The following is an 18,541-nucleotide window of genomic DNA, read 5'->3' on the forward strand; positions in this document are numbered from 1 at the left end:
GTTGTATGTGTCTTCTCTGTGTGGGCCTGCTGTGGTGGTTGAGGAGGATGAGTTCTGGTAGAGAAATAATAAACAATTTGCCTTTAGGCCACTGATTCAAGATCAGCTGAAGTTGGTAGTGAGCTAAAGTGCCTAGTCTGTTGCAGCTACTCAGGTGTCTTTTAAAATTAGGTTGACTGTTGTAGCGTAATTCCTGAAGTAGAGAAGAGCCAACGGTATATCAGCATGTCAGTCCACAGCGTAGGCCCTTCTGCCGAGAGTGCCGTGCCATGGGCATCCGAGCCGAAGTCCCAGCAGCCGCACTTCATCGGCCCTTGCCCTGTGCCAGCAGGAGCCCCAGTGTGTTTGCCCAGTGAGCCAGTCTGGGGACAGACTGGGCAAAAAGCTTTGTTTTCTGTGATTAACATCCTGAAGCTGGAAGCCTTTAAAGTACGCCAGACCTCCATGCTAAGCTTGTGTTACCCTTTCCGTTTTAAAGGGGCCTCTTTCACAAAGAAGGGAAAACTGGGGATAGCCAGTTTATGAGGGAATTTCAGCAGTTCCTCTGTACTGCTTTGTTTGAATAATAATTATTGGATGATCTGACACATTTATTCATAATGATATATATTTCATGTGTGAGTTGTCTGCTCCTGCAGCTGTGCCGTGATAACGAGGTGTGTACAGGGTTATGAGCACAGCCTTCAATATCTGTCATGCCAAGTTCAAGGCTTAACAGCCTGTGTTTCTGATATGTTTATTGTTTTGCAGTTTTTTAGTTGATCTGGGACTGACTTAATAACTAAATAGTAGATAGGGATTTTTGCACCTCTTTACTGACACTTAAAAGGTTTTTTAATGTGAGCTTGGTCTAGATGAGAGATCATGTCATTATAACTGTCAAATACAGAATAATGTCTTTTTCCTTCATAAATAGTTTGTAATGTAAGCTCAGTATAAGTATGTTTCCTTCAGGAGAAGGAAAAGAGATTTTCCTCTGATTTTTATTTAAATTATAAAGGCATACTTTTATGAAAATACATTTCACGCTATCATTGGAGAAGTTCTGCTTTTGGCTGTGACTAGAGCACTATAGCTGAAGCTGGCCAAAAATCCTGTGCTTAATGTTAGCAGAATAAAGCTCTTGTCTAGCAAGGCTCTTAAAATTATTAATTCATATATATAAATACATATCTCTATAAAATGTATAAAGTATGTGGTGTCGTGTGTGATTTTGATGGGACTACATGCATGCGTTGTATTTTCAGGTACTCATCTTAATAGGCCAGGACTGATAGAATAGATCTGGGACTTGATCCAAAGCCTATTAGGTTAATGAGAATTTATCTCTTGACTTCTGTAGGCTTTTGGTTAGGGGCAGAACTCAGGTTATGTGTTGTTTTTTTTTTTTTTTTTTTTTTTTTTTGTAAATGCAGTCCTGTCTTCTGTGTAGTGGAACTTTATACAGATCTGTAGGAGTTATCAGTGTAAATACAGTTCTGCATGTTTTTTATTATGTAGAAGTTGGACATACATGATGTATAAGATGAGAAGCAGAAAAATCTGTATCTAGATTTGCTTTTCTTTTCTTTGTTTTTATGTCAGTAACAAATGTCAGGCCCAGAAAAATAAAGACGACTGTATTGCAAGGCTAAGTTTCAGAAGTTAATCTCAATGATGTTGTGCCAGACCTGTGTTAGTTGGTAGTAATGCTACCTACAGCTGTGGACTTAACTGGTAGGGCCTGAGGAAGCTGAAGCTTTCCCCTTAGTAGCACTTTATCCATCTTGAACACACTTGGTTCTGTAATGTAATAGCGGCTGATCTCAGCAGCATGGATGGAAGAAGAAAGAAATGCTAGTATAAGCTCTTGAAGCTGCTTGATAAGTTTGAGACTGAAAAACAGTAAGAGTGGGACACTGTTAAACTGTTAGAAGATTTTTCTTGATCTCTGTTCCCTAGCTGACTGGCTCCAGCCCTGTAATTTAGATTGGAATAATTAGAACTACTACAACTACCACTTAAGATGAGATCAACTTCTAATTTCAGTTATCTGCAGAGTAGTGTTGGCCTAATCAAAAAATGGATGGATGTTATCATGAGCCAGAGCTCATGCATTTCACTTCTAAGTCTTTCATAATGCAGAAGACAGACAGATTTTGACTTTGATTTATTCCTTATTTTCTAATTTTCCATCAGTGCAAGGCAAATTCAGGCAGAACTCTCATTATTTATAAATTAAAACTAGTGGAAATCAGTTGTTTAACATTTCTTATGGCTCCTTGTGTAAATGAGTGAGAGGAAAACAGCATTGCTGTGCTGTGTTCCTGTTGGGGATGTTGTGTGATCTTAATTGGGGGAAGTTACAGACTGAAATCTTAAGCAGTGGTCATGCTGAGGGAATTTTGTAGCTAGCTGTGTGTAGGGAAGCAAATTGCTACTACTGTGACAGCAACAGAATGAGACTCGAGGGGAAGAAAGCTATAAACGAAAGATATTAAGAAAAGTAGCAAAATGTAGGATTTAAATATGGAATCTGTGACTTGGGAAAGACTTACATATTGAGTGGAGACAAAAGCAGAAGAAAAAGAGTAAAAAAAAAATCCAGTAAATATTGATTGGGGAAAAAAATCATAGCAAAGCAGCATGAGAAAAATCATAGTAAATTTTAAGGACCTAGCGAGATTTTGTTGAGACTTCAATTAAAGTTCCTACTTATAAAGTAATTCTGCTTTTACAGCACATCTAGTTTTGTGTCTTCTACCATTTATCAGTTATGTAGGTGTGAATGCAACAGATACATGTATATAAGGGCGTGTTCATTAGTGCTGCTCAACAGTCTCTTGAATTTCTAGTACCAAATTTAGAGGTAGTCTGTGCTAAATATTCTTTGGGCTTGGTCTGTGACAGTTACCCCAACTTATGCTTTCTTTGACATGCAGTTTGCTGGATGTTTCACTGTGCATTCAGCTCACTGAATTGTGGACAATCTAATTTGCTTTTGAAGATCCAGAAGACAACAGCAGAAGACAAAAAAAAAAAAGAAAAAAGTAACTAATTGGGGAGGTTATATATTTATACACACCCAAGTGAGTTAAACCTATCTGATCTTCTGATCATACAGATGTGAGTGATGCCAGCCTTGCTCCTATCTGTATACTAATTGTTACTGTTCTGTCCTGAAAGTGCTTGCAGCTGTTGTATCTGAGACAGTAGAGTCTGGAAATGATTTATACATTGTTTTCTCATATAGATTTTTTTTTGTAAAATACAGATTAGCAAATTAGTAGAAAATTATTGTTTTTCTGTGTTAAGTGTAGCTGTGGTTTAATCTTTTAATCTTTTAATGTAACTATCAACTTTTCAGAAGGGTCTTAGCAGTAGACTTTTCTGTAAAAGCACTGTAACTAACAGAAAAGTTTAGTGACCTAAAGTTTATCTCAGATGTTTCATTCCCCTGATTTCCTGTAATATCATACTTTCATATACGTTGAATATTGAATTGTGTGATAAGATTCTAATTCTGGAAACTGCTTGCTTTATTAGTCCATAGTTAGCTTGTTTGATTTCTGAGCAATAACATTCCTCATATTCAGTGTGAAACAGATTCCCCTTTCTAGATATGTATGTGGAAAACCATCCCTTGGTTTTATTGCTACCTTGCTTGTGAAGTTAACTTGCTTACTGTGTTCCCTTCTTTGGCAATAAAATTATTTCTTCGCCATCCTAATCGTGACAGCTGTTTGTGTTTCGTTTTCATTTTCCTTCCTTGTAAATATTGCTGCCCTCTTTGCTCTGCTTGTTTTCATTTACTGTTATTAATAAAACTCTATTCTAATGTTTTAGTATGTGCTAATATTTTATTTCTGACAGGCTTTTTCAAATTTCTAAAATGGGTATGTTTTGGAGGTATTTTTATACATTGCCATTTAAATGTCATGATTAGGGACCTTTTGGTCTATTTTTCTCTTTTTATTTATTTATTTATTTATTTATTTATTGTAATTAATATGTATTTATACCTATTTGTAGTTTTGCATTTAAAAGTGTTCAGGTCAGAGACTGTCTCTATCTGTTTGGTTTGATGGTTGCCCAGATAATAATTTTCCATCTAGTCCAGTGTCAAAGATATTACCTTAATAACACATATGGGTAGCAATGTGAAAAATAGCCCATAAATGTTCTTGAAACAGACACCTATCTTGCATTATAAAATTCCAAATAGCAGAACATTTGCTTAATAAATTTCTTTACCTTAAATTTTTAAAGAGAATTTCAGTATACATACTGAATTATTTTGTGACTTGTGGGAGAGATTGCTCTGTAGAAGTGGGGAGTGACAGATGCTAAATTCTTGTCTAGAAAACGTCTTCAAAGATCTCCAGTAGTGTCAGGCCTCTTCCATCCTTACTTACGAGGGATGAGGGGAAGAGTCAGCTGCCTTGCTGTTACTGAAACACTGCTGAGGTGAGCGGTGCCAATACAAGAGAGAGAGGTGTGTTAAGGCTATGGCCCTCCTTTTGCTGTCTTTGCTTCTGTGTGCTTCACATCTTTACCTTTCCACTTCTTGGTAAATCGGTCTAGGAATCGTTGAAAGAAATCCAAGGCTTCATAAGCAGGCATGTTACAAAATTTTAAAATGGCAAATATGCAGTGTAAAGGTTTCCTTCAGAAAGAATAGGAGTCTGTACAGTGTGTGAATTCTGTGTCCGTTCTCAAGCAGTGGAAAACAAAGGGCAAACATTTGTCATTCTTAACACAAGATCTAACAACCTCACCTCAAACACCCCTACAAATAGGTGCCCCCCCAAGTCCCCAAAATGAAAACATAAGTCTTTGAAAGAGAAATTGGAGTTGCCTGTTATGCCCCAGACTAGACAGTCTTTCTTAAGTTGGGAGGCTTTCCGAAACCTCCCTTTCTCAAGTTGGGTGGCTGGAGAGTATAAATCTTCACAAGTTTTCTCTGTGGAAAACTGTACTGGAGTAATTGCTAAGAAGAAACCACAGGGAAGATGAGCAGTTTGCCAGCAGAGTTCTCAGCTAAGTGAATGTGTATGATTTATTATATTATTATTCCTAATATGTGCAAAATGGAGAATACTGCTTTGTAGTAACAATGCTGCATGTGCTGTAAAGCATCTGTGCTTTTATATTAGTTAACAGAAATAACATAGTCTGTGCCCATACCATCTAAAGAAGGGCTACAAGGAATTTGATTTTCATTCAGCAGCTGTCATTCTTGTGACCTCATACCGAATCATTACCTGCAAACAACAGAGGAGTTGCTGCACGTGTATGCCAGTTCAGTGATGTTTGACGGATACGTAGCACAGTGATCTTTACAATGTTAAGTCAACAAATGACCTCATGGCACTAGTTAGATGATTGGTGGTGATAGGCCTGTATTCACTGTATCAGATTAGGTCAGGAAGGTTGTATGCTTGTAGGTCAAGGGCATAAGGAAGCAATATCTGCATACTTAAGAGTTGTTCTTAGTCTGCTGGTAGAAGTTAAATATGAAAAATGCAACTGGAATCCAGTCTCTGTCTGCCAGTAAAGAATAAATTATTCTTTGTTCTATTTAAAGCTTAATGATCCTCTTTCAAAAAATAAACCCATTCTTCCTTTTCTGCAGTGCTTTTTATGCTTTCTTTCTTAAGGAAGCTTGACGACTGCTTTCTTTTGAGTAATGGGAGTTGGTAGGACTTTCACATTTCCTTCATGAAGTCCAGTCAAGAAATTTAAATTTCCATAACTGAAATGTCTAAAAGCTTCATATATGTCTGCCTCTGCAGTCCTCTGGAAACTTTAAGAAATATGTTTGAGATTATGGTGGAGATGAAACTATTTTAAGTGTGTATATCACAGGAGTTAGGATAGGGTTTTGGTAACTGTATGTTTTTAGAGTCTGAGGATAAGTTCACTGTCCCTAAAAGCCAGATTGCTTTGGAGCTCTGAGGTAAGAAAGGACAGTAGTTTGGCTGTAGCTTAGGGAGCTTTTTCATTGCCTGCAGAGCTGGCAAAGCTAGTGCCTACTGCAGGCTAAATAGCTACAGCTCAATTAACGGTAAAGTCCCTGCAAAGCCAGTACAGCTTGCAGTCATAACAGCTTTGTTTTTCAATATTGTTAAAATTAGAACACACAGGCCAAGAACCCCTGGGAAACTTTGTCACTGGATACTTAAGGTCAAAAAGTATTCAAAGGTAAAGCCCTTTCTGATCTCTTTTTGTTATAGGCATCCATGCAGCTTCACCCAAAGTGTATGCTGCCTGAAGATTAATGGGAACACAGGATTTCCAAATTAAGATGAGTTGGGCTTCAAACAGCAAAGTACAGTTAGAAAAGGGTGTTCCTGGGACCCTTCTCATGAAATGAAGTTGGCTTTTAAAATTCCCTAGACTTTTGCATGTTATATATTTTAAATGTGCTTTTAATGATGTGGATAATGTATGTTCATTCTTCTGAAGATTAATAATAGAAGAGTAGCCTTTAATTTTGGGAGCTTTTATGAATGACCACTTTTTTGATAGATCAGTTTCTTGACTATACTGCATTGTGCTTTTTCTTGCTTATACATTTGCATGTATTCGCTTATGTCTGAGAGAAGCATGTTAGATCCTCAGCTATGTGGAGCTTAGAAGCAGCAGGAGCTTTCATCTTTATTCCTCTTTACCTCCTGCTGTTCTCCCCAGCACTGAGTTGCTGCTAATTTCATCCCCCCATCAGTGTTCATCTGCTTTTGTTTGAAAGCAGGTGGAGTGACTGGCTGAAATAGGTGAACTGAATTTCTGGTTGCCTCAGATGAAAGTGGGAGAGCTGTTAGGTTTTCCAGTCTCACTTGGATACAGTGCGAGTGATTACTGTGACATTATGGTATATCACTTTTCAGCCTGTCCAAATTGTACTGTGTTCCTCGCTTCTTTTTGGTGTACTGAACAAAAGCTACCCTTTCCATGTAGGGTGCTCAGAAATGGTAGAGACCGAATAAGTCTGTCCTACTTCTTTCTTTGTTCCTTCCTATTCATAGGCTGAGCATAGCCTTTTCTTTTTCTGTCCTTTTTTTTTTTTTTTTTTTTTAATACCCTGTAGCATGTTGTTGTTGGTCACAATAATAAATCCTTTGGGAGAGCTCAGATTACATAAATGCAATGTAAATGATTGATGATGTTTCTCTTTGAGAATCATGATTAAACATTTTAAACTCTGCTATGAACTCCCATCACATGTGGGAAAAGTCTCACATGCTTTTCTGAAAAGTACAACAGAAAATTCCAAATTATGTAGCTTCTTAGAGCTAAATCTGTTTCTCAGAATACATTTTTTTTCCAGAATATTTTATCTATAGCCTGTTGAGACAACACATGGCTGTGTCAATGGAATCTTCATTCAGTACTTTTTGAAGTGCAAACTGTGACCTTCTGGCTTTTGTTCTTGGGTGCCATTCAAGAAAGAAAAGAATGTGGTGACACTTGAAGGATTTATTTATTTATTTATTTTATAACATCATTGCACTGTCAGGAATCTTTTCCTTATCCTTGTTATCTGTTGTTTTAATGGTAGGCCTTTTGGACTATGCCTGACATCGTTTGAAGAAGTTGTCTGTACATCTTCAATATTCAGATGGAAGATGTTGCATAAAGGACCTTGTGCTAATTACAAGGCTAGAAGGTTACAAATCTATTGAATCATTGGCCTAACCTGCCTCAAGAAGGCAGTCTGTGCATGGTGATTCCCTTGCCCTGCTATTCTATTCTGAACAGAATTTTCTGTTCAAAAAAAGTTTCTTCTCTACCCATTCTTAATGTAGGATTCTGAACTGTTTTCTTACAGATTTGTCTGGTCTCCTGTCCTCCCTGCATTATAGGAAGGGTACAAAAATGTGACAATTACAGAATATGGAGGGTAAGACAAGGGGGGCAGTCCTTTCCTCATACATGACTATGAACTATATAAGTTAGACAGAACCCTTGTGCAGCCCTCATGGCTTTCTTGTTTAAGTGGAAATAGGAAAGGGTCTGTCTTTCTATGCCGTATGGAGATTTAACTTCATTTTATAGCATATACTACCACCATAAAAGGTAAAGCACAAGTTAATCCTGCTCAGAATAGCATTGGCTTTTCCCCTGTGACTGTATCTCAATTGGAGGTGTACAAATCCTGGTTGGATGCTAATGTGAACAGAGATGCTAGCCAGTAATGGCATCTCTGCTTGAATTGTTCAGAGACCCAAGGGGAGATACCTTCCAATTGTCAGTCTGAGGGTTTCTGGGAATCCATGGCCACCTGGTAAAATAAAACTTTGATACCAGCTGGTCTTGAGGCAAAGAAATACCTCCTAAACCTAGCTGGTTCTTCAAATTGGTTTTCATTTGTAACATCTCCCCTGTGTGAAAGGAATAATCTGAGCGACAATACTATTTAGCTTTGTGATTAAAGTGGTGACTTTAAATCCACACAGACATTTGTCTTTGTCAAGGTCTTTTTGAGTGCTCTCTGTGTGTTTTTTTCCACTGCTGTGTCCTGAATTTCAGAAGTATCAAAGCAAGGTTCAGCTTTTGAACCAACAGAGTTAGCTTTAGTTTTCTCCTTAGGCTTTTGTGTATGTTAAAGTAATAGGTGACTATAGTGTTTCAGCAGAACTGATTTGAAGTTTAGGTAATTGGAAAATAAGGACATGAGGAGCTGCCTGACTTCCTGGTGTGAAACTTAACTCTCCCTCTCTAAAATATATACATATACATACATACATATACACGCATACATACAAATATTGCATTTAATGTCTGTAGCTGGCTCCTGAATTGCCTGAAGTATTTCCACATTTAGAGACTTAAGCTTAAAATAACATCTAGGAACTGCTTTTTTCTTTGCCATGGCATGCAACGTGTGGAAGACTCAGGTGTTCATAAGGCATTGTATTCTGATTGACTTAAAGGAAATGAATTGCTGTCTGTATAAATGGTGTGTGTCACACACACTCGTGCACACACACACGTGTGCATATGCACACACACACACACATCTTGTCTGTCTTAAAGACTCGATACAAAATGTGTATGTAACATCCCCTGCCCTGCCAAATAGCCAAATCCTTTGCATAGAGTCATCTGCTAGCTTTGCTCAACCCTTATCTTGATAGAGATAAAATGTTCTCTGCATAACATGTCCATTTCCTTCAACATTTCTGTCTAAGACATCTTCTTGCTACTGATTCTACAGTCATGGTTCATAAAGACATCATCAGAATACTTTTGTGTGTACTTTGATACAGAAAATTCATGAGCAAATTTTCCTCATTTCCATGATGTCAAGTTATTTAGAAATATGGTATGAAACTGCTGTTTTTTCAGGCATGAGTGTAACAATGAGGGTGTGGCTGTGCTACTGATACATCAACAAAGATGCCTTTGTTTTCAATGTTGTAGTTTTTGCTTTTGTCTCCATTTCACAGCATAACCGCATTTTTTCTTTGGAAAAACTGAACTAAGTTGATTGCAATTGTGTAACTTCTTTATATGCAGGTCCTAAAGTTAAGCACCATTATTAATCCCTTTCCAGATTCAAGATACTATTCTGCCTTAATATCTATATTAACAGTTCTTGTGTCAAAGGGAGAAAGATCCTTATTTGCAAATGACAGGGCCATGCCTTTCACAAAATCACAGAGCTGAGGTTGGAGGAGACCTCTGGAGATCATCTAGCCCATCTGCCCTGCTCAAAGCAGCGTCAGCTAGAGCAGGTTGCTCAGGACCATGTCCAGTTGCGTTTTGAATATCTCCAAGAATGGAGACTCCACGACCTCTCTGAGCAACCTGTTCCAGTGTTTGACCACGCTCACAGTAAAGTGTTTCTTTTGTTCAGACAGAACTTCCTATGTTTCAGTTTGTGCCCATTGCCTCTGGTCCTGTCACTGGGCACCACCGAGAAGAATCTGGCTCTGTCCTCTTTACAAACTTCTCTCGCATACTTATACACATGTATAAGATCCTCCTGAGCCTTCTCGTCTCCAGGCTGAACAGCCCCAGCTCTCTCAGCCTCTCCAGTTCCTTAATCATCTTTGCGGCCCTTCACTGGTCTCACTCCAGTCAGTCCATGTCTTTTGTGTACTGGGGAGCCCAGAACTGCAGCCAGTACTCCAGATGTGGCCTCACTAGTGCTTAGTAGAAGGGAAGGATCACCTCCCTTGACCTGCTGGTAATGCTTTTCCTAGTGCAGCCCAGGGTGCTTTTGGCCTTTTTTGCTGCAAGGGCACATTGCTGGTTCATGTTCAACCTGGTTTCCACCAGAGCCTTCTCTGCAAAGCTGCTCTGCTCCAGCTGGTCAGCCCCCAGCTTGTACTGGTTCATGGGGTTATTCCTTCCCAGGTGCAAGACTTTGCCCTTCTCTTTGGCTGAACTTCGTGAGGTTCTTCTCAGTCCATTTCTCCAGGCTGTGGAGGTCTCTCTGCAAGGGCAGCACAAACTCTCCCAGCAACTCCTCAGAGTTTTGTATCCTCTGCAGACTTGGTGAGGGTACATTCTGCCTCACTGTCCAGGTCATTAATGAAGATGTTGAACAGTACTGCACCCAGTATTGCCCCCTGCATGGACAGCAATAGTGACTGGCCTCCAGTTGGATGCTGTGCCACTGATCACAACCCCCTGAGCCCAGCAGCTCAGCCGGTTTTCAGTCCACCTCATTGTTCTTTTACCTAGCCCATACTTACCAGCTTGCCTTTGAGGACGTTATGGGATACAATGTCAAAAGCCTTACTAAAGTCAAGATAAACAACATCCACTGCTCTCCCATCATCCTCCGACCTAGTCATCTTGTCACTTCAGTCGTCTTCAAGGCTGTCTACGTTGGTCAAGCGTAATTTCCCCTTCATAAATCCATGCTGACTGGTTTACAGGATTGCCCTATCACCTTCCCAGGGATCGAAGTGAGGCCAACTGGCTTGTGGTTCCCTAGATCCTCCTCTTTACCCTTACTGAAGACGGCAGTGACATTTGCTTTCTTGTAGTCCTCAGAAGAGGCTTGCTAATTGCAAAAATAGGAAGACTAAAAGACAAGTATACTGCAGTACTTTGCTGCCTTTTATTTGCACCTTCAGTATTAATGATTCTGTTCTTTCTTTAAACGTATAATATATTCAGGGAAGTAAAAAATCCTAGTATGGTAAAATGCTACATTTAGATCACAGTACTTTGCTTGAGTTTTTGAGCATGAATTGTTTCTAAACTTTGAAATACTTTATCAGTGTTTTCAGTAGCTTGCATATTGTACTGTCATGAAGCATGACAACAGCCACTAGAGTCAACAAAAAGCACACACTAATACTTTTCTATCACTGAAAAAAACACCTATCAGTTATAATCAGAACAGTGGAAAAAAAACAGTTAGAAAATACATCTTATATTGAAATGATATATGGGAAAAAAAGCAGATAAATTCCCTTGGTTTTATCTTCTGCGTTTCTTTGCAGGTTACTGTTTTCTTTGGCTTAGCTGTTGCTGGATGCCATAGGCTCAGGTGTCTGGGTCAGGCAGTTCCTTAGGGAGATGGTGCTGGTTTTTTTCCTTTGACTTTCCTAAGACTGTGTTGCAGACATTTTAGTTCCGTTTTCTAGTTTTTGCTCATGTGGGACTTTTATCATTCAAGCCCCCCAGCTTGCCAAAAATAATACTGGAAAAAGAATTATATCGAGCTGAAATACATGCTTCATAATGGAATCTATTCTTGCAGCATGGAGGGAGTTACTGCTTTCAGGCTTTATAATCAATATGAAGAGAGTAGCATTTCAAAATTAGAAATTGACCTTTACTGTCTTCTTAAAGCAATGAGAATGAACATCCACATTATTTTACTTGGGAACATTCCTTCCTAGTAAGGAATATAAGAAAGAAGCTGATAATTTATTGCATTTTTCTGCTGAGATGAAAAGGAACTGGCTGGTTCAGAGACTGGTAATAGGATATCATGACATTCCATCTCTGCCTCATTTATGAAAATACAGGCCAAGACAATGATGTCTAAAAGTCATCAATACGGCATATACAGCTGTAGAATCTGTAGCTGTGTAGTTTCTGCGTTTTTAAGGTCTGAGACACTTTTCACAAACTTCAGCAGCTTCTCAGGGGACAGCAGATTCAGCTAACTTAAAAAAAACGAACTTAGCAAGCCTTCTAAGGCTATGTTAGCTGTGCTAAACTGAGTAGTTGGTTTCAGTTCTGCTCTACTCTGATCTAGTTTGTTTGTTCTTCTTGTTTTGTGTACTCATGGAAGTGGCCAGCCAGATTCAGAGTTCCCTTAACTAATGCAAAAGTGGTACCAACAAGTTTTCTTTGACTATTATTTTGGGATGTTAGGAAGAGATTAATGCAAATAAGGATGCTGTGGATTCTGCCTTGAAAAGATACTCAAAGCTTGCACTGTCATGTGAGTTAATTTTAGAATTTAACTTTTTGCTCTGGATCTCCTTATGGGAGGTCCCTAATACTCTCTTTTTGTCTATAGGTAACTTGTGCATAGAGTTAGCTATCTGAAGATCATCTTTGTTGTTCAGCTTAGATAAATAAGTAACAGATGTGCTCAGGCTTTATTTTATCTTAAATATCAGCTGCTTTTTCCTGACCAGAAGCAATCAAGAAAAGTCAAGAGGGTGGTAGGAATCTTGGTATACTGCCACGCTAGTTCTACAGGTAGGATGACAGCAGTGCTAGTATGGCTGGCTTCCGTCTGGAAATCTAGTTCTCATATCTCCTAAAATTTGAGAGGACCAAGTGACCCAAGTTACTGTGATAGGTTTAATACAGCTGATTGAAAAGTCATATCTCTACTTGCAAAATAAAAGGAAACGCTTCAAAAATATTTTGAAGTTGCAGTTCAGAAATAATCAAAATGAACCTTCTTTTACATGGTCCAAATATTTCTAAAATTTTATGCTTGTAACTAGAAAAAAATGTAATCTGTTATACTTTTTACATGTTTTCCTCTCAGATAACAGAATAAAACAAACATGCACATTCACTCACTCTTTTTCTCTCTGTCTTGCTTTGAAATCCAGGATACATGCTTGCTGTGTCTTTTACTGATGAGAATGTTTCCAGAAAACACTGGATTGTGTGAGGGTTTTATTAAAAAAAAGGGGGGGGGCAAAAACTTCTATCACATTAAACTCTGGGCAAGATAAAATTTTTCTTCGATTGTTCTAAGTCTGCTTTTCAGAGTATAGCAGTGCTCATGTTGCTGCCATTAGGAAACTGTCAATTACTGAAGGGGCATCTAAATAGAAGCTCTGAAAGAAGGCAGCAGGTCTAAGGCCCATTGATAAAATAGAGTAAAGAACTTTCATGCTTTTCCAGGCTACTTTGTCTCAAGGTATTTGTGGTCCTGTAAGATATTTTTCAATTTACAATTACATGTTTCTTAGGAAGTCTTGGCTGTAAAACTGACATGGTTGAAATATTGGCTTTGCATCAAGATTTCTAACAGAATTAACATTTGAATCACTTGAGGCCCTATTCACAGGGCAGAGGACTATTTGCATAACCAAAAATGCATTATTTTGTGTGTCAGTGGCGAGGCTAAGGATTGTAGCTGCAGTTCACAAAGCAAATTCAAGTGGTAGGTATTGATGTGTGTCTGCATGCTGTTGGCTCCCAGCCTTCCCTGCACAAATAAGCACAAATCCATAAAAAGGCAAAAGAAAAGATTCTGGAGCAATGCATAGTCTCCATTCAAAGCCTGATTAAACAAGCTTTGCCCGAGGTAGCAGTGTAGGATTAGATGGGCTTCTCACTCTACGAAATGTGGACAAAGATTGGGGGCACTTTTACAGCTGGGTTGTTGCTAGAGGATGGGTGTCTTTCTAAAAATATGCTCAGTAAAAATTTATGAGATTGAAAATTATTGGATAAAAGTCTAAGGCCTGTTTTATTGAGGAAGTTTGACTAAATAACCTGTAAGAGTCAATGTCTGTAGATAATGGGTTCAAGACTTTTCTTAACACCTTTCTGTCATATTTGTGGCCAGTGGTCCAAGAGGCTTATGAATTACATTAATAACCTTCCCATCTCACCATCAGCTCACACAATTACATTTTTGATCCATTTTTATGGCTGCAGACAACAAGGTAGAATTTCACATTCGAAGAATACCTTAACTGCTGATCAGAGTTCAGGAGCATGAAGCAAATTCTGACCTCTTTGAAGCCAGTAGGAAACCTCTGGACCTTTACAAAAAAATCTAGACATCAGGGGGTTTTGTTCCTTTCTTTATTCCCCCCACCACCACCCCCCAGGTAATTTTGTTATGTGTTTGCTGTCAAATTAAGTTCTTCAGTGAAGTTTTGGTAACTTAAATTTCAGCTCCACAAAGATATTGGGGTTATAGTTACTGTTACTTCAGATTGTTTGGGCTTAAAAAGGAGCATGATGTGTTTCAGCCATTTCATTGCATAGGACAATGGTGTGATATTAGTTCTATATAGAAATAAGAAAGTTCTATATTGTGTCTTCAATTTATGTAAATGTCTAACAAGATAGAAGGCATGATTTGAATGTAAAGCACAGGGAATACTGCCTCAGTCATCTATTTGAGCAAATGAATTGCAATTAATTACTATTTAACTTTGCAGGCATATGTCAATGCAGAATAATATAGGAAGCATTTATAAAATTTAGGGGATTGCTGTGGGTAATGGAAAAAAAATTTCAGAATTTTGCTAACTCAAATATGGCTGTTATATATATATATAGAGAGAGAGAGCTATATATATAGTTATATAGCTATATGGCATCTTGCAGATTCCAGATATGGCCTTCATTAAGATGAGTAATGTACGTCAACTATTTGACTAAAAAATCAAGGCATGATATGAAATTTAACCTAAGATTTTTGGCAAGTTTTGTGACATTTTCAAGTCTTAACTACCTTCCTTTTTAGATAAGTGGATTTGTTTTTGGAGTAAGGGACTTTCAGCTTTAGTTATCAGCACTATTCAGTTCTAAATAAATTCCTGTATTTAAAATTCTGGGATAAGATCTCAGAGAAGATCTCCTCAAAAAAGAAGATATGTTTCTGAGCCTTCAGTATCAAAGTATAAACTTTTTTCCATGTTTTTACTTTATATTATACCTATGGAGTAGAAGTATTACTCAAGAGCATCTAGGAGGCCTGTAAATAGAAAAGAATTCAGATTGTATTAATCTCTATTCCTAGGTTTTAGATTCAGAATGCTTTCTTGTGATTAGTCTAAGCACACGATTGCCTAGCGGTAAGGGGAATATGTGCTTTTGTTTATATTCCTTTGGAACTGTCAGCAAAAGTGGGGGTTTAATTCTGTATTTCATACATCCAACTTCAAGGAAGAGTATCCTCTTTTTATGGTTGACTAAAAAGTATGTAAGTTTAATCTTAAAATTTAAAGTAGTTCAGTTCTTTTTTTTTTTTTTTAATTACAGAGGACATGAACCCTGTAAAATCACTCCCATTATAAATTTACCCCTTTGAGACTTAAGTTAACAAGTTTATAAAAGTTGCTCATGTGAAGTCAAAGCCAAACTGTACAAAAGAACTAGCTTTTATTAACAACACTTATTAAAGCCAAACAAAATACTCTGTTGGAAAAACACCTAAAGATAGTTATAAACTGTTTTGTGTCAGTGACAGCACCGCATTTATTATGATGTTGAAGCACTTATTTCGTAGTTAAGGTTAAAGATACCTTCAAGATACAGAGACTTAACAATAATTTCTTCTCAAATAAATGGTTCTTCCTAATATATTGCACATAGCTTGTCATAGCTGCACTGAACTTTGGGAGAAAAATGTATTTTACTGCTTCATACCAGGTTTGTTTATCTGTGGAGATCTTGTCTGTTTGTTTTGAATGTTATCAGGTTGTCATATGCAAGCATCATTACCAGCTGGGGGAGAGGCTTTTTGATGGTCCTGTTGAAGTCTGCGATCTGTCGTCACTGTGATGCTGAGCTCTAATTAGAAATAAAAAAGTAGTGTTCCTGTGCCTGCTTAATGGGCTGATCTTTCCTTTTTCTGTTTGGGAGCATTTTTCTCCGCTTTTCATAGGGATGGTTCGATTTGAAATATTGAACCAAAGGTGGGAATTTAGGGAGGGTGCTTAGCTTTGTGAGTGTTAGCACTTTGGCTGCCACTGTTTTAATATGCATATCTGGACTGAAACATGCTCTTAGGTTTTTTGGATGTAGTCAGTTGATTTTTAGCCAAAGATTTCTGGCATGCTTTGGAACAGGGAATTGGTATTCCTCATTTAGTAAGTTCCTTCAGAGGTGCAGTTTATTGTTAAGACGTCTCTGATGTAGCATACACACTAATTAGCCAGGCTGACAGCAGAAAGAAATTCATTAGCATCTGTGGGTAGTTGTTTCTGTCCTAATTGCTCTGACCTTTTTCAGGTCAGATTGTGTTCCCTTGGCAGAAAAAGTGAGCCTATAAAATTTGGTGTCTTTGTTGAGTTCATCCTTTGGTTTACTTAGGATGAGGTGATGAGCAGCAAATCACTTGCAAAGAGCTCCAAGGACTTCATAATGCTCCAGCCGGGTTTTCCTACAGTTTTAGTTGTGGAGACCAAGAATATGTTTGCTGACCTTCAGTAGTATCTCAAAATACTTTGCAGATCAACTTGCTTCAAGAGTTGCTTGGAAAAGACTGATGAGAGCAATGTGTGTTCCAAGGATTTCTGGAGATTGGAGAGCTGCTTTAAAACATTGACAGTTTTCTTAGGATCAAGGTTCAGGAATGTAACAATGTGCATAACATCATTACCTACACTGGAAGTATTCAACTTTCACACAGCTGCACAGCACTGAGGAATCCTGTGCCTGTGTTAGACAGATTTTTTTAGGTTTTGTTGGTGAGATGATAGAGTACAGTCACATTTTTGACCATGATATATTTATACTGAGATTATATCCAGTGGCCTTGTGGTGTTCAGGTCCTGTATTGGCAATATACTGATCCACAGTATATGCGTATATATTGTATACACAGTGTGTATATACAGTGTATATTGGCACATGTTCATATGTGCTTGGTCAAACTGAATTACCAGCTAAAGTTTAATTTCTTTCTCAGCTTGATTTTTGTAAATGCAAAAGAGTATTTCAGTTATGGTTATTGCTAGATCTATTGATTCAGCCACACAGCCTATCAGTATTTTATTTGCTTCAGTTCTTCTAACTGAAAGCTGAAATTGTAGAGAAATCCAGCGGTCTAGGCATCTTGTAGTTCTGCTTCTACGTACTGTTGCTGCCTGTGGTACCCCACTTGTTTTCTATTCTCTTTCTCCTCAAGGACAAGAACCTTCATGTCTCATGTTTCTGTTAGCAAGTCACTTTTGTGCTCAGCCATGATAATAAACAAGACAGATTTGGAGGGACTCATGAAAGATTTGTCTTTGTCGCAGGGTCACGCAGCTGGTGGGATGACGAACCCAGATCTGAGCTGTGGGCTTTTGGTTTGTTGCCTTGCCCTGAACTTATGAATAGCATTAAGTCGTCTTGTGAAGCTGACTTTTCTCTTGCTTAAGCTTCACATTGCTTAAGTGTCTGAAATGCTAATGAGAAAGGTGGAACAAAACTCTTGATAGAATATCTAGTTACTAGTCTTAATTGCTGATCTTTTAAAATTTCTTTTTTTTTTTTTTTTTTTAATTAAATTGTCACCAAGTTAAAAACTGAGTTGCAGTGCTCTTCCTTTCCTTCATTGGCAGCATCCCTACTGTCCACTGGTGGCCCAGAAAACTGCCTCACTAAAATTCTGGGCACTGTCCATACTGGGCAGTGGTAGAGAGACGAGCTATGGGGTGATGCCGAAAGCTGACAGTTTAGAATAGAGGGTAGTGTGAGAATCTCAGGAAAAAAAAGATTACCATTAAAACAGTGGGTCTGGAAGAGTAAAAATTGCAGATGCCCTTCAGATCAGCACGAGGTATAGAAAATAAGAACAAGATGGGAGGGACTGGCGACTTTGACTGACCTGAGCCAGGAGACTGTGGGATCGAGATGGGGGGAGTCTACTTCGACAGGGCTACCATTTACCACCCTTTTGCTTGTTGTCAGGGATAAAGAATCAGATTGGAGGGGAGTAGAAATGAAGCAAGGGGGATTTGGAAATGGATTCAGCCAAGAACTGGTTTGGAATTATGAATTTGGGTGAATTGACAGCAGAATTTTGCCACTAGCATGGTGCCATCTATAATTTTCATGGGATTCCAGACTTCTTGGCTCAACCTTCTTCCGCTTTTGCCAAACATATGTTTAATCATGCTCAGAGAGGATGGATTTTTGGAGAGATTCAAAGTTAAAGTGCAGCTGTGAAGTGCGAGTTTCCACTGACCAAATGTAAACTTGGATAAATGGGACAAATTTTCACAGCAAGGAGAAAAAGCATGTCCTTCATTGAATATGTGAGATCTGAGAACTGTTTGAAGAAAAGGTCACCAACATTAAGGAGCATGTTTGTTCTCTAGCTCTTCCTTGGAAAAGGCTGACCTGTTTTGACTGGAATGAATGTAGCTAGACATAAAGTGAAAAAAGGTCA

The 18,541-nt window shown here is 38.3% G+C and overlaps 1 protein-coding gene across 4 annotated transcripts in view; it reads left to right on the forward strand.

Annotated features, from left to right (window-relative positions):
* Positions 1-18,541, forward strand: part of CDK14 (cyclin dependent kinase 14) — a 330,859-nt gene that overhangs the window by 107,066 nt on the left and 205,252 nt on the right. The gene's annotated exons all lie outside the window — the stretch shown is intronic.

Source organism: Dromaius novaehollandiae, chromosome 2 (assembly GCF_036370855.1).
Source record: "Dromaius novaehollandiae isolate bDroNov1 chromosome 2, bDroNov1.hap1, whole genome shotgun sequence".
In the NCBI taxonomy this organism is placed as follows: domain Eukaryota; kingdom Metazoa; phylum Chordata; class Aves; order Casuariiformes; family Dromaiidae; genus Dromaius; species Dromaius novaehollandiae.